We start from the raw sequence: 15,233 nt of genomic DNA, 5'->3' as shown, positions 1-15,233 counted from the left end.
CTATAGAAGTCTCCCAGAAAGAGGCAATACGGGGTAGGATTCCTAATCCATGAGGGCATAGCGGGCAATATTGATGAATTCTACAGCATTAATGAGAGGGTAGCAGTAGTCGTAATCAAACTTAATAAGAGGTATAGATTAAAGGTAGTATAAGCCTACACTCCAACATCCAGTCACAATGATGAGGAAGTAGATCAGTTTTATGAAGATGTTGAATTAGTGATGAGAAAAGTTCAAACTCAGTATACTGTAGTAATGGGCGACTTCAGTGCAAAAGTGGGGAAAAAGCAGGCTCGTGAACAAGCAGTTGGCAATTATGGTGTTGATTCTAGGAAAGCTAGAGGAGCGATGCTGGTAGAATTCGCAGCAAGCAATCAGCTACGAATAGTGAACACCTCTTTTAGGAAGCGTAGCAACAGAAAGTAGATGTGGAAAAGCCCTAATGGTGAAACAAGAAATGAAATTGACTTCATACTTTCTGCTAATCCCAGCATAGTGCAGGATGTAGAAGTGATACGTAGGATAAAGTGCAGTAATCGTAGGTTAGTGAGGGCTAGGATTCACCTCAATAGGAAGAGAGAAAGAGCAAAATTGGTCTAGAAGAAACAGGTCAACCTAGAGGCAGTAAGGGTAAAAGCAGACACATTCAGGCTGGTACTTGCAAAGAACTATGCAGCCTTAGAACAGAGAGATGATATAGATATAGAGTTAATTAATGAAACCGTAACTAGGCTGCAATTTAAGTGGGAGGCAAGGCACCAAGGCTACCAGTAGACAAGCTCTCCCAAGTAACAAAGGACCTAATAAAGAAACGACAAAGAATGAAAGTGTCCATGCAACTCGAGAGATAAGATAGAATTCGCAAATGTCAAAACCAATCAACAAGGCGAAAATAAGTGATATTCGAAACTATAACATGAGAAAGACCGAAGAAGCCATAAAAAATGAGCGCAGCCTGAAATCAGTCAGAAAGATACTTATAGGACAAACCAAGATGTATGCACTGAAAGATAAGCAGGGTAATATCATCAGCAATCTCGAAGATATAGTAAAATAAGCAGAAGTCTATACTGACTTGTACAACAGCCAGAGGAGTCGGGATACCTCGATTAGAAACAGTAATGAACAGTATACAGAAACTCCTGTGATGAGGTCAGAAGGGCCTTGCAAAACATGAAACGAGGAAGAGTGGCAGCAGAGCATAGAGTAATGCATAATTTAACCAAAGATGGAGGAGACATCATGCTTGAAAAGCTTGTGGTCCTTTATACAAAACGTCTCCTGACTTCAAGGATCCCAGAGAACTGGAAGAATGCAAATATTATACTAATCCACAAAAAGGGAGAGGTTAAAGAATTGAAAAATTATAGGCCCATTAGCTTACTCCCAGTATTCTATAAAATATTTATTAAATAATCTCGAATAGAATAAGGGCAACACTGAACTTTAGTCAACCAAGGGAACAGGCTGCCTCAAAGGGATACTCTACTATGGATCACGTCGATGTCATAAATCAGGTTATCGAGAAATCCGCAGAGTACAATAAGCCTCTCTATATGGCTTTCATAGATCACGAAAAGGCATTTGATTCAGTAGAGATACCAGCAGTCATAGAGGCTGGCATTACGTAATCAAGTACAGACCACTTACATAAATATAGTGGAAAATATGTATAGAGATTCTACAGCTACCTTAATTCTACACGAGAAAAGCAGGAAGATACCTATAAAGGAGTCAGACAGGGAGACACAATCTCTCCAATTCTATTCACTGCTTGCTTGGAAGCAGTATTGAAGCTATTAAACTGGCAAGGCTTAAGAGTAAAGATCAACCGCAAATATCTCAGCAACCTTCGGTTTGCCGATAACATTCTTCTATCTATTCAGCAACAATGCAGATGAGTTAGAACAAATGATTGAGAACCTTAACAAAGAGAGTGTATGATTGGGGTTGAAGATCGATATGCAGAAGACAAAGATAATGATGAATAGCCTGGCAAAGGAAGAAGAGTTCAGGATCGGCAGTCAGCCTCTAGAGTCTGTGAAGGAGTTCGTTTACCTAGGTCATTTAATCACAGGTAACCCTGATCATGAGGAAATTCATAGAAGATTGAATAAAAATGGGTTGGAGCACATACGGCAGACATTGTCAGCGCCTGACTGGAAGCTTACCATTACCATTGAAAGGAAGGTGTACAATCAGTGCATTTTACCAGTGCTGACATGGAGCAGAGACTTGGAGACTGGCAAAGAAGTTTGAGAACAAGTTAAGGACCACGCAAAGAGCGATGGAACGAAGATTGCTAAGCATATCGTTAAGAGACTGAAAGATAGCGGCTTCGATCAGAGAGCAAATGGATGCAGACTAGAAAAAAGTGGTGCTGGGCAGGTCATGTAATGCGCCAGTTATATAAGTGCATGTTGCACCATTAGGCTTGCAGAATGGGTACCAAGAAAAGGGAATTACGCAGTCGAGGACGGCAGAAGACTAGATGTAGCAATGAAATTAGGAAATTCGCGGGCTCTAGTTGGAATCGGTTGGCGCAGGACAAGGGTAATTGTGGATCGCAAGGAGAGGCCTTCGTCCTGCAGTGGATGATGATGATGACTGTGTCCCGTGACAATTGCCCCTTCCTACGCTTGTTCTCCACCGGAGAACTCCACCGGAATTCTCCACCAGAAAATACAAAAAAAAAAACGTGTGTTGAGAAAATTGCACAAACAGGCCTGGAGTGCGGCCTGATCCCGGTGACCAGAACCGGTAACGCACTCTCTCACCAGAGCAGGATTGGCCACCCTGGTGCAGTACTGGGCCACAACCTCCTATATGAATACAACAATCAAACCCCGGCCCTCAGTCCCCAGCAGCCGCGAAGCAACTGACCACGGCGGCGGTCAGATCTGTGACGCTGCAGAGGGTGCTAAGAATACGTGGCTCCGGACAGGCCGCCATTGGAATCTGAACCTGGCAACGTTTAACGTTAGAACGCTATCTAGCGAGGCGAGTCTAGCAGTGTTATTGGAGGAATTAGAGGGTAGTAAATGGGATATAATAGGGCTCAGTGAGGTTAGGAGGACAAAAGAAGCATATACAGTGCTAAAAAGCGGGCATGTACTGTGTTACCGGGGCTTAGCAGAGAGACGAGAACTAGGAGTCGGATTCCTGATTAATAAGGAAATAGCTGGTAACATACAGGAATTCTATAGCATTAATGAGAGTGTGGCAGGTCTTGTTGTGAAGCTTAATAAAAGGTACAAATTGAAGGTGGTACAAGTCTATGCCCCTACATGCAGTCATGATGACCAGGAAGTCGAAAGCTTTTATGAAGACGTGGAATCGGCGATGGGTAAAGTCAAAACAAAATACACTATACTGATGGGCGACTTCAATGCCAGGGTAGGCAAGAAGCAGGCTGGAGACAAGTCAGTGGGGGAATATGGCATAGGCTCTAGGAATAGCAGAGGAGAATTATTAGTAGAGTTTGCAGAACAGAATAATATGCGGATAATGAACACCTTTTTCCGCAAGCGGGTTAGTCGAAAGTGGACGTGGAGGAGCCCGAATGGTGAGACTAGAAATGAAATCGACTTCATACTCTGCGCGAACCCTGGCATCATACAAGATGTAGACGTGCTCGGCAAGGTACGCTGCAGTGACCATGGAATGGTAAGAACTCGAATTAGCCTAGACTTGAGGAGGGAACGGAAGAAATTGGTACACAAGAAGCCAATCAATGAGTTAGCGGTAAGAAGGAAACTAGAGGAATTCCGGATCAAGCTACAGAACAGGTACTCGGCTTTAACTCAGGAAGAGGACCTTAGTGTTGCAGCAATGAACGACAATCTCATGGGCATCATTAAGGAGTGCGCAATAGAAGTCGGTGGTAACGCCGTTATACAGGAAACCAGTAAGCTATCGCAGGAGACGAAAGATCTGATCAAGAAACGCCAATGTATGAAAGCCTCTAACCCTACAGCTAGAATAGAACTGGCAGAACTTTCTAAGTTAATCAACAAGCGTAAGACAGCGGACATCAGAAACTATAATATGGATAGAATTGAACAGGCTCTCAGGAACGGAGGAAGCCTAAAAACAGTGAAGAAGAAACTAGGAATAGGCAAGAATCAGACGTGTGCGTTAAGAGACAAAGCCGGAAATATCGTTACTAATATGGATGAGATAGTTCAAGTGGCTGAGGAGTTCTATAGAGATTTATACAGTACCAGTGGTACCCACGACGATAGTGGAAGAGAGAATAGCCTAGAGGAATTCGAAATCCCACAGGTAACGCCAGAAGAAGTAAAGAAAGCCTTAGGAGCTATGCAAAGGGGGAAGGCAGCTGGGGAGGATCAGGTAACAGCAGATTTGTTGAAGGATGGTGGTCAGATTGTTCTAGAGAAACTGGCCACCCTGTATATGCAATGCCTCATAACCTCGAGCGTACCGGAATCTTGGAAGAACGCTAACATAATCCTAATCCATAAGAAAGGGGACGCCAAAGACTTGAAAAATTATAGACCGATCAGCTTACTGTCCGTTGCCTACAATGTATTTACTAAGGTAATCGCAAATAGAATCAGGAACACCTTAGACTTCTGTCAACCAAAGGACCAGGCAGGATTCCGTAAAGGCTACTCAACAATAGACCATATTCACACTGTCAATCAAGTGATAGAGAAATGTGCAGAATATAACCAACCCTTATATATAGCTTTCATTGATTACGAGAAAGCGTTTGATTCAGTCGAAACCTCAGCAGTCATGGAGGCATTACGGAATCAGGGTGTAGATGAGCCATATGTAAAAATACTGGAAGATATCTATAGCGGCTCCACAGCCACCGTAGTCCTCCACAAAGAAAGTAACAAAATCCCTATAAAGAAAGGCGTCAGACAGGGAGATACGATATCTCCAATGCTATTCACAGCATGTTTACAGGAGGTATTCAGAGGCCTGGAGTGGGAAGAATTGGGGATAAAAGTTGATGGAGAATACCTTAGCAACTTGCGATTCGCTGATGATATTGCCTTGCTTAGTAACTCAGGAGACCAATTGCAATGCATGCTCACTGACCTGGAGAGGCAAAGCAGAAGGGTGGGCCTGAAAATTAATTTGCAGAAAACTAAAGTATTGTTTAACAGTCTCGGAAGAGAACAGCAGTTTACGATAGGTAGCGAAGCACTGGGAGTGGTAAGGGAATACATCTACTTAGGGCAGGTAGTGACCACGGATCCGGATCATGAGACTGAAATAACCAGAAGAATAAGAATGGGCTGGAGTGCGTTTGGCAGGCATTCTCAAATCATGAACAGCAGGTTACCACTATCCCTCAAAAGGAAAGTATATAACAGCTGTGTGTTACCAGTACTCACATATGGGGCAGAAACCTGGAGGCTTACGAAAAGGGTTCTGCTGAAATTGAGGACGACGCAACGAGCTATGGAAAGAAGAATGATGGGTGTAACGTTAAGGGATAAGAAAAGAGCAGATTGGGTGAGGCAACAAACGCGGGTAAACGACATCTTAGTTGAAATCAAGAAAAAGAAATGGGCATGGGCAGGACATGTAATGAGGAGGGAAGATAACCGATGGTCATTAAGGGTTACGGACTGGATTCCAAGGGAAGGGAAGCGTAGCAGGGGGCGGCAGAAAGTTAGGTGGGCGGATGAAATTAAGACGTTTGCAGGGACAACATGGCCACAATTAGTACATGACCGGGGTAGTTGGAGAAGTATGGGAGAGGCCTTTGCCCTGCAGTGGGCGTAACTAGGCTGATGATGATGATGATGATGATGATGACGCTTGTTATGCTTCACCGCAATACTTTTGCGTATGCTTCACCGCGTAACATTTCTGCATTAAGGCGAAGCTGACTTTTGGGAACTGGCATTATGCAACGCGCCATGCTTTCAGAGCTTCGAAGCCAATCCCGAGGACCACAAGGACGGAGTCGGTGCCATTGCTTACAGCGGCGAATTATTTCAATGAAAAACGCGGCGCCGAACGACAAGAAGCTTGCTGAACACCTAGGCCTAGCGTTTACCACGGTGGCGAGGTAATAAAAATGGCGGCAGTGGTGGTTTTGATTAATGCCGTTTCAGAACTGCGGTCACGGCAAACAAAAAGTTCGGAAAATCGGACAGCGAAGGTCTCTTGCGTTCGAAATTTCAGACGTTCTTATACATTGACTCTGCGGGGTATGTGGTGGTGCCGCGGAGTCGTCCGAGTTATCGGGCGTCCGGAAAGTCGGTCATTAACTTCTTACTGGCAACTCCTCCAGCCGAGGACACGGTGTCAAAAAAACGATTCGTTACGATCCCTCTGTGTTACGCGAGCCAGCATTACCGCGACTTTCGTTCCCTTTCAATAAAATTACGGCTAATTTTCCCTGATAGAAGCGCAAATTCCCTGAGCTTTCCCTGAGTATTTCCAGACTATTCAAAATCCCCCAGAATTCCCGGTTTTCCCGGTTGGTAGACACCCTGAATTACATTCGTATTTTGCCATCTACAAGTCTGGCCGTCTCCACAGAAACCCTGACTGCCTGTTTCGCTACCCAAATGACGAGCTTGACGACAGCGACGACGTACAGCACCAACAACTGCGTTTTCTCTGCGTCTGCCTTCACTAACATGGCGGACGAGCAGTACCGGGACTTGTTGGCTGCGAGTACTTATCAAGCGTCAGCACTCTCCAACTACTGACGCTTCTGATCGCCGATACGTTTTCCAGGACGGCATTATATATACTTCAGGAACTTCCACCGTGACGGAGCTGATCTTGTCGTTCCGACACCTACGACGGACTGTGCTCTTTGCAATCCATGATGCGCTGTTATGATAGGCCAGCTGGGGCAGTGACCTTCCAGCCTCTCCTGCACCAGTGCGACGAAATGTTTAGTGAAGCTAACAAGGCGTCTCCTCGGCCAGACCTGCGGCGACAGCAGTGCGAGACACGTTTGGCGGATCGAGTGTTGTTTGATGATTCACTGTCGCCGTCACGGACGATGGGAGCAAGAAGCTCCTGGAAAAGGGCGTTCTACGCCGTTTCCTCACGAACTCCGGTAACCTTATTCTTGATCGTTTGACAGACGCTCCAGCTAATTGCTGGGTCATCCCATGAATCAAGACGCGCCGGTTTGAGTCAAGGGTGACAATCCCGAGCTGTCTACTAAACTCTCCTCCTTTCTTAGTGTTCAGGGAACCAAGGTGCCGGTGTGCTTATGCGTACCCTCGGTCTCAAGGCCGAGAAGAGAAGTGGCGACTTTGGACGCGCCGGTTGGGGGAAGGTGTGACTGCAGATTTCCCTGACCTAGGGACATAGTGAGGACCAAAGGGGTTTAAGCGGACTGCTCGAGTGTGCCAGCGTGTTCTGATGTGTGCTCCTCAGAAATATCTCTGCTGACCTGTAGCTCGGGCTTCGAGAACGAGGTACTGCGTCCCATGCTCTGGCCAGTACGATACCCCTTGTTCTGTGTAAATAAGTTTGCAGATCCAATTTAAATAAACCCTCTGTTCCGTTCCTCATCCGCTCGACCGCGTAATCTTCACGAAAGAAGCAACCATCGACAAGTAAACTCGACGGCGTGGGCCTGCTTAGCCTCCGTGTGACGCCGCAGAAGCGTAGGCCAACTACTGTGAGGATTGGGGGGGGGGGGGGGGGGAGTCAATCCCATCGCTCGTAATCAGTTGTCAAGATTGGAGTCGGGCTGAATTAGATGGTAGCTGGCCCATGCCGTCGTCCAACTTATCCACGCTGAGGACGTTGTTGAAGGGAAGGACTGCTTCTAATCGAGAACGAGGAATATGGGTTTATCTACAGTATCTACATAAGGACGTTGCAGTTCATCAGTCTAGCATGACTGCGAGAGAAAGTACACTGAGCAGGAGCACAACAGCGGTTTATAAACACTCGGTCCTCCTCCGATCTCCAGGTGAGAGAAACGGCCGACCACTCATCGTAAACGAGCCGACTGTCTGCCGGAGGGACACACACACACTTCCGCACAGGTTCACGGCCCCCAACGACGTCAGACGGTCTTCGCAGAGCTCGGGGCTTACGTCAGGAAAGGCGCATTTTATTCCCCGAGCTGACCCCCGCAGTACGGCCGCCGGTGCTCCATTGTCTTGCATCTTGAAAGGCGCGTGGGAAGGGGCCTCGTACTACGTTCCCTCGGGGACTCCCTTGTTCACCGCAGACCGGGTCGGCGGTGGCGTGTTTAGTTATAAAGCCTGGTTCGTCGAACTCATCTCGGCTGCCGCGACGGAGAGGCGAGGACGCGGCATTGTCCTCCGTACACAGTAGATTTAGTGACGCCGTTTGGCTAGAGCGTAACGGTGACTTACGAAGAAAAGTTGTCGCCACTGTCGCAACTGGCTGGCAAAACTTGCACCTCAGCGGGCCGTTCTTAACACTACCCGTTACGAGACGCACCGGCGGCGTAGATTAGAGAGCGACCCTCTGTGTGACGCCTGGCTCCTAGGCCACGACCCCCGGCTTCTACAGCGCCCACTGCAGGACAGCCTAGGTTATCTCGCATGAACGACCGCGTCCGCCGCCGCCGCTTCTATTAGCCCGGTGTTGCTTGCTCCTATAGGCGCCGACTACAGGGGGGGGGGGGGGAGGTGCTCCGGGGCTCGAACCCCCTCAGGAGTTTTCCAGGGGTGAGTGCACCCCCTCCCCCAGGCGATGCCGAAGCCCTCCCCTACCCCCACACACCTAAAGTGCCATTACCAGAGCTTTGTCACCCACTTCATTTGAGGTTTCTTTTGACTTTCCTCCACGTTTTCACTTGAAAGTTTACTGGGGCTAATAGGTTACTTATTGTTGGCGTGGGCGTGCACGGCTATTAATTCATTGTTTTGCTTTATTTCTGCAAATCCTGACAATAGGAGGATACGCGCATTAGAAGCACTAGCGGCGGCTGCCTCATCTGTATTTTTTCACTCCAACATTGTTTTAAAATTGCACTGTAAACAGCATGTACACCCACAATATATTTAAATATACAAACAAGCCAAAGTTTATTATATTTTTGGAAGAGATGGAGGTAGCCAATTAAAAATTATTTCTAAAGGTATGGATAGCCTATGCCTAGGAAAGAATATCTTGCTGTATTTTCACCCCGTCTTAAATTACTTTGTGTGCTTCTTTTACCACGAAAAAAGACCCAAATACTTCAGTGACCCCATCAGCAGTCTTTTATCAATGGTGTATAAAATGCACGTGAATGTTGTGTGTCTCAGTATTGCTTCCATTTCCAGTAAGCCATGCTAACGACTGAAGAAAAAAAGATTTCTAATAATTTACAACATTTATTAGGGATAGAAACATCGTCAGTAGCATGCAAAGGTCATAAATATATGCAGGGTGTCCCAATTAGCTATCATGTACCAAGAATAAAAAGAAAGAGCAGTGCATTACTAGAATAAAACCTATTGCATATTGTTTACAGTACAGTGCAGCAGCTGCCAGTAATTGTTTAGTTACTGAGATTTAATTAGGTAATTGCAATTAATTGTGTACTTCGATACGTACTATACTAATTTAAAAGTGTCATTGAGGAATTTCACGCTACAGCCAAGGGACATCTAAATGCGGTATGTTCAGCGACGTACTAATTGCGCACTTATTTTTTTTCCCGACTGATAAATAAACTCCGCGATCGAAATATAGAGAATACCACGTGAATGCGATCCCACCCGTATCATAAAGCAGCGCCCTCGAACAGGCTCCCTCCGAGTTATCTAGAACGAAATAAAGGAAAACATCGTGATCGAGCTGGTACCATATGTGCCGCGCCCTGGCCGAAGTAACACGTCGCGTTTGGTGTCAGTCGGAAACAAGCTGTAATAGCTGTTGTCTTAGCATACATAAAGTGCACGGATGTTTTTTTTTTTTCACAAAATATATCACTACAAAAGCGAATTGACCACGTCGGTGCAAAGGTTTAAAGGTGCGTTTTGTTTCGTCCCAGTCAGCATGTGTTTCTCTAATGAGCAGAAGGTAAACATGATCCTTGCCTAGGAATCTGCAAATGGCAACAAGAGGAAGGCCGCAGATATATATATATATATATATATATATATATCAGTCATGGAAGCGTGGCGGTAGACCAAACGCATCGACGATCATCAGAAATTATGAAAACCTAAGACAAATCGGCAGCTTCGAGAAACAGCGGAGGAGGACTCCATCTTTGAGACCTAGCGTATACGCACGGATGTTCTAGCATTTATGGCTCCAAACATTCATGCTAGCGTGCGGGGACGTGGCCACCCAGGTATACCAATTTCAACGTCATCAGTTTGGACGATTCCAAATGACGGCCTTTCACCCGTACTGCCTAACTTGCACCGATGCTTAGAAGATAGGAACCTCTAGAATCGTCTAGGTTTCTCTAATTGGGTCGTCACAAAAGCCGATGAGTCACCAGACTTTTTGAGCGACATCATCTGCCCAGATGAACCCAGTTTTCGCATAAACGCCTAGGCAAATTTGCATAATTCACGCTATTAGAGTGACTCCAATCCACTCTGGGTAAAGCGCACTCGGCACCAGTACCAGTGGTCGCTCAATGTGTGATTCGGAATTTACGCCGGTGCTATAATCGATCCCATCTTCTTCGATCACACACTGACTGGACAGCGTTACGTGAACGAAAACCTTGAAGGTGTGGTGGATGAGTTTCTCAGCGAAGTTCCGCTGTCACGTCTTCCACTTCTGTGGTATCAGCAAGACTGGGCGCCAGCACACATCAGCCGACCACGAAACCGGCTGGATGCAACTTTTCATGAGCAAAAGATTGGAAGGCGCAGGCCTGTAAATTGGCCGGCTAGGTCACCTGACTTCTCTCCACTCGATTTCTTTCTTTGGGGTTATGTGAAAGATCGTGCTTACATGGTCGAGACGGACGTCAGATTAGTTCAAGGCAAGGATAACGGATGTCTGCCGTAGGATTCCGGCGTCGGTCATCAAGAAAGCCACTGAAGATGTGATAAAACGGACACAGTACTGCGTAGCTGCAAAAGGAGACATATTCGAACGCGTCCATTAGGCTGGTGTTCAACGGAGCTTACGAATTCATAGATAATAAGGGCACACTGAAATCGGTCGTTTTTTCTTCCTTTTTTTTTTTTTTTTGTGCAGACATCCTGATTGCCAATTCGGCTCATTGAGGAGTGGTACGTATATTTGCTTTCTTGAACGCATCGGTTTTGTCTACATGTTGATCGCTTCCCGGTCTATTTATTTCGCTTTTATTTTTTGACACAAACCTGTTTTTGCAGCACGCATACACTTTCATGAAAAATAAAACGGCCACTTTAATTTGGTCCGAAGCAAGTTTCTGGCCCGAAATGTAGCTTAGCCCACACTCTTCCGATGCGGTGCGAGCAATGCCCGGATTTTGAAACATTCTACATGCCTACTACATTCCTTTTCTCATTTCGTGCGTGGTCAGAGCGGCGCTCCGGCCGCGTTATCAAGGGGCTTTTGTTATCATCGTGATCAGTCGACCTCGAGAGACGGATAATAAGTGTGACGTGGAAATGAGAGGGAGGAATAGCTGCGAAGCCGCGAAACCTGCCGTTGGTGCTCCTTCCGTACCAGTATCAAGGTGATGCGCTGTCTCTACGGGTTTGCGACATGCAATGCAGTTGCTTTCAATCAGTTTTATTTGAGCGCGCTGCTTTATGATGATGGTGGGAGTACACTGACGTGGTATTTTTCATGTTTCCTGATGTTTCTTTTTTTGGCAGTTAGAAAAAAATTGTACGCAATTAGTGCGTCGCTGAAAACACCACATATACAAATCATTGTGCGACGATTACAAATGCCTCAGTGACAATTTGAAAATTAGGACAGCACTTCTCGAGTTAGACACTTAATTGCAATTACTGAATTAAATCTCAAATAACGAAATAATTACTGGCGGCTACTCCACTGTACTGGAAACAATCTAAACATAGGCCAAACGTCTAATTATAGGCCGAAATAGCGTTTTTGCGAAATTCAGGCTTTTATTTTGGAGCCTGTGAGCAGCACATAGGCGAAAATAATATTTTACAAGATAGCACGTTTTTATAGCAAGTTCTATAAAAGTGATTCGACGTTTTCTATCATGACCGTTTTCTGCTAAAAATTTCGCAAAAACGCTAGGATTTTCGCGTTTTCACCTCGGTGCTAAGCAGTAAAAAATATCAAGTTATTTTATGAAACTGTTTTCTAATGAAAGAACAACGTTCAGACAATGCAAAGCTCCAAACTTTGAAATAATGCGAAAAACGGTCGATTTTTGGCGAACTTGTTTTTTGCACCTGGTTTTCCATCATTTCTGGAATTCAAATGGCGCTCACGTGGGCAAATTTTTTTTTCCGTTCGAAATATTTTGGGAAAATACTGTGCAAGTAACGCTTATATACTTGTAATTTTTTCCGTAATTTTTTGAGAGAAATGATTTTTCTCAAGCGTCACGGGACATTTGGCGTGGAATGACGCAGCTAATCAACCCACATACTGCAGTGGGGAGAACACTATATCGTCGAGAGAGAGAAGAGAGACAACTTTATTTGACCAAGGGGTTCGGGCTCGTAGTCGATGTGTCCGCGGGGCTCAGCGTGTGTGCATAAATTACAGCGTTTGTAAAATTTTACTTCATCGAGTACTCGAAAGTGTTACAGGGCCGTTATTCGCTGTTTCCCAGTGTGCCATGAGAATTCTAGATCAAACCGAGTGCACACGTGGTTAAAATGGAGGAATTTGTACTGAATGCCGGGGTTTCAATAAATACTGTTTTTGCAATGAACGGTAAAAGAAAAAAGAGAGAAAAAGAAAAAAAACATTTGTTCTCTTGGTGGCATGTCAAGCTGCAAGATAAGGTCATTTGAACAATTTTTGATCGGGCGTTCGAGTTGCAATCACAGATCCTTCTTTAGTCTAATCGATTTGGGTCCCTCTAAGATATTAAACTCTACCCATTTACAGAAGGGCTTTACTTACCCCTCATTTCTTCTTTCTTAAAAACTGCTAAATTTTAAAAGGAAAAGAAAGGAATAAGCCAATATAGTTGCAGGACAAAGTGCACCCACTAGGATATTCAGAGTGGACAAACAAGCGATATATTCGAAGTGAAAGCTGGACAACTGTAAAAGTTATGCACAATGTTTAACGTTCTGACCGGGGGGGAAGGGGGGGGTGCAGCGAGAAGCTCCTTTCTGGCCTGTGGTGCCAAAGTGCAAAGGCATGCGCAGCAGCGTCTGTAATGCTTTTGCGCGGAGACACAGAATTGACGCAACATTTGCACCACAATAATAACCAATACGTCAGCAATGGCTGTTCGTGGTAGAAACATTTGCCTTCTCACGCAGTATTTGATGTGTGCCATATGGTTGCACACTACTAAAAGTGGTTTATTTCCGCGAAGAAATATTCCACTATTCCAGCTACCTGTCCTTGAATTTCGCGACTTTCAGTGTGCTTTTGTAGGCCCGTTATGTTAATTTTACTCATGTTTGCTTTGCGATAGCGCTTGTCAGGTTGTCGTTCACATTGTTGTCACCTGAGCCATTATCAGTCTTCCTGCTCTTGGTTACGTCATCTTGTATAACGTCAAGCCCTCTTGCTTTCCCAATTATTTCTATTGGTGATGGGAAAGTGTTAGTATTAAATAAGTATTTTATTGTGGATCAAAAAGCTCGATTGGTGCTTTCGCAACGCCCTTGCAGCGGCAGTATTCTCGGTAGATCACCTTCGTGAGTATCGCTTTCAGTGAGCATTCATTTGGACAAATGCGCAGACAGTATGTATCTCGATTCAGTGAGGGTATACCGCGTGGGACGTTACGTCATGAAAAATTCTAAATTATCGCCGAAAGTGAACAATTTGATAATGCGGCACCCACCAGTGTTAAGACTCGAAACCAAACCATTTAAACCAACTAAACCGGAGGTTTTGCTGCGGCCTTCCAAAGCTGGCGCATCAAATCATGCGGTCCCCCAGAAACAGTAACTACCGATGCATGTGTGCACGGTCGGCACAACCTTACACATAAAGAAAAAAGTAAATAAGTAAGAAAGAAAGACAGAAAGAAACAAACAAACAAACAAAGAATGCCAGCTCGCGTCCTGCAAGCGCCAGGTTGCCTTATATAATCGAAACACCTATGCACACTCGCGAACACGACACTGAGACAGGCCGCGATGGTGCTAGAGAATAGGAGAAACAAAAACAGAGCTACGCTGCCTGCAAAACGAAAAAGGCGCGAGGACGGCGGCGGAGCGATGACGTCCACAATCCTTCGTTCGCAGGCAGCTTCAGTCGAGGAACTGCGGTCTTCAGTGACCACTCTCTGCGTTTTGCCAGTCGGTTAGGGGCTCCTCAGGTGGCACTTCAATACCAACCTCGTATTATTTAAAGCACTCTAAATTATCTGCAAGGGACAGCCGCGTTATCTCTACATTGGACATGCTCTACGTCAACTGCATGCTGATAACTATTCCTTGCTTCCTCACAGATCAGTATCCCTGCATAAAGAAAGCGAAAAAAAAAGTAAGAGGAAAGTTAGATGTTTCCGCGTGCCAGCTTCTCTTTGTCACACGTCTGTCTACATTTCTTTTTTTTTATGCAGGAAAACGGCGCTTCTCACCACGAGGAATGTAATGCATTCGGACACTTACGTGGTCGGATTATATAGCAGCTGGAACAAGTGCTCCAGAGGCGAAGCATCTACAAGACAAGACAACATGGCTTTGCGTGCCGTAGCATCTGACCTTCCAGCAGTACAAGCATGCTGCTTTAAGACTGGTACATTTTCCTCTGTTATAGGCTGCCTCCTAGCCTGTACTAAAGCGACATAATAAACGCCCATTAACTCACTGTGTCGATGTGCATGCCCATTCTATTGTTCTCTACCACCACACGAGCGACCTTGTTGCGCTTGTTTCTGGTTGTGTGTTGAAATGCATACTGTATCCAACGCTTTTACTATATGTAGCTCAACTGGGTAAGCCACTTGACTCATTAAAGAAGGTTTTAAAAAGTATCAATCGAAAGTCAATATGTAATTGAGCATATAGATCCTTAGGTGAATTTTCAACACCAGGCATTTAGCAACAGCTGTTGTGAAGTAGGATTCCTGAAAGTTAGTACTATAGGGTATAGTAAAAGTATGCTAACAGATATTTGCATGCCCATTGTGCACATGGCGATACGAAATTTACTGAAGTTGTCCACTT

At 45.3% G+C, this 15,233-nt stretch overlaps 1 long non-coding RNA gene across 1 annotated transcript in view; it reads left to right on the top strand.

The window, feature by feature from the left end:
- LOC142571286 (uncharacterized) overlaps positions 1-14,874 on the top strand; it is a 48,114-nt gene extending 33,240 nt beyond the window's left edge. Inside the window, exon 5 of the long non-coding RNA XR_012825836.1 lies at positions 14,627-14,874. This is a non-coding gene — a long non-coding RNA (uncharacterized LOC142571286). The remainder of the gene's footprint in view (positions 1-14,626) is intronic.
- The last annotated feature ends 359 nt before the right edge of the window (positions 14,875-15,233 follow it).

This window comes from Dermacentor variabilis, chromosome 1, assembly GCF_050947875.1.
Source record: "Dermacentor variabilis isolate Ectoservices chromosome 1, ASM5094787v1, whole genome shotgun sequence".
Taxonomy (NCBI): domain Eukaryota; kingdom Metazoa; phylum Arthropoda; class Arachnida; order Ixodida; family Ixodidae; genus Dermacentor; species Dermacentor variabilis.
This window is presented reverse-complemented; position numbering and strand designations above follow the sequence as displayed.